The sequence below is a fragment of the Alligator sinensis genome, unplaced genomic scaffold (assembly GCF_000455745.1).
Source record: "Alligator sinensis unplaced genomic scaffold, ASM45574v1 scaffold17_1, whole genome shotgun sequence".
NCBI lineage: Eukaryota > Metazoa > Chordata > Crocodylia > Alligatoridae > Alligator > Alligator sinensis.
The window spans coordinates 969,054-970,774 of record NW_005842491.1 but is presented as its reverse complement, the minus strand read 5'-3'; the positions used below and the strand labels follow the sequence as shown (position 1 = coordinate 970,774).

Sequence of the window (1,721 nt, the reverse complement as noted above, 5' to 3'; positions counted from 1 at the left end):
CCCCCACCTCCTGCCCGCTCCCCCAGCCTCCCCATGGCTGCCCCACCCTCCCCAGCTCGGTACTTTAAAGAAAAGCCCCAGTGCTCATCGGGTGCTGCTGGGCAGGAAGGGCGATGTCTGCTGCCCCCTGCTGCATGGGGGGGTCTGCATGAGACCCCCCCTGACCCTCCCCTCACTCCCCTAGCCCCCCCACCCCTGGGTGCCCTGCCCAGGCCAGCTCTTGCCCTTTAAGAAGAAAACCCCTGGGAATCACTGCTCCTGCAGCGGCCTTGGGGCTTTGGGGGCTCGTGCAGAGCCCCCCCACATGGCACGGGGCAGCAGAGATTGCCCCCCATGAGCAGGAGTGGTGAGTCTGGGGGTTTTCATTTTTTTTTTCTTAAAGGGCTGGAGCTGGCCTGGGCAAAGCACCCGTGGAGGGGTTGCGGGGCTTGTGTAGAGCCCCCATGTAGCGTGGGGCAGTGAGAGGCGGGGGGATCGCCCCCCACCCGGCAGCACCTGCTGAGTCGGGGCTTTTTTTTTCCAAAGTGCAGGGAACTGAGGCAGGTGGGGCAGCCATTGCGGGGCTGGGAGAGGGGTGGGGGATGGGCCTGGCTGATTTGAAGATTCGGCCAAATCAAATCAGGACAGTGATTCAAATCACTGAATTGAATCACTGTCCCCCGAACCAGCTGAATTTGAAGCGAATACTAGCTGCTTCACACAGACCTAGTTAGAAGCTGATTTTATTCTATATAAGAATGAGGGGGGAAAAGTTAGCTTTTGTGGTTAAGCTTTGAAAATATAGCACAATGTATTAGGGGTTTGACCCTGAAAGAGATGCAGGGTCTATACTACGGGATGCAGAGGATCAGCAGTCATCACAAGTGTTAGAACCTGGCCTCTGACTCCGGCAGACACCATCATGTGCATTCCCTGATCAGGATGATCCACTGAGCTCATTTGGATGGTATGAAGCTCCTGTTTCATTCTCTCTACCTGAACTCTGATTAGCTCTACTCTCAAATTATGAATTTTTGTCATTCTGCACCTAGAATAGAGGTGCCACATGAGGAAGTTCCTGCTAGCTGCACCCAGACTGCTTCCTGGGATGCCACACTCCTAAACACACTATGTTTCCAGGAGAGCTTACTCTATGTCAGAACCCCTTTGCAGACCCATTTGTACTGAGGGCCAAATGTGCACCTATGATGTGAAAGCTTTGCTTGGAAAATCTCAGCAGTCAGGTACTCTGTATAGAGGAGGCACCTCTCATTAGTTGACTGCATGCAACCCTTCATCTTCACATGCTGTGTCAGGAGGTCCAGGCCTCTGCAGTTTATTAAGTAGACTCTCAGACATCCACTTCTGAAGAACAGACTGTTGGATGACACCCTGAGATTCCCAGAATATCAATCGTATTCCCACTTTCCACTCACCAGCCATGTACTTGCTCCTGTAATCGTTTGATGTTCTTCCAGTCCTGATAGCTGCCCAACAGGGAGTTTACTACATTAACGACTGGAACCCCCATCACTCCTGTAAGCAAAGATCCCAGAACAGCAGGACCTTTCATCTTACAAATTTTCCATTTGGCAGGAGCTCTGGAAAATTGTCATTGATGAATATAGCTTAATTGGTCAGACAGTGGACTAGAAGTCAAGAGACCTGTGTTCTCTCTGGCTCTGCCTGAACTAGCTTTATGAATTTAAACAAGCCCTTTCACTTTGCCTTACTGCTCTTTC

At 51.6% G+C, this 1,721-nt stretch overlaps 1 protein-coding gene across 2 annotated transcripts in view; it reads right to left on the bottom strand.

Annotated features, from left to right (window-relative positions):
- The window catches only part of LOC112551522 (uncharacterized protein C16orf45-like), a 96,117-nt gene that overhangs the window by 46,424 nt on the left and 47,972 nt on the right, over positions 1-1,721 (bottom strand). The gene's annotated exons all lie outside the window — the stretch shown is intronic.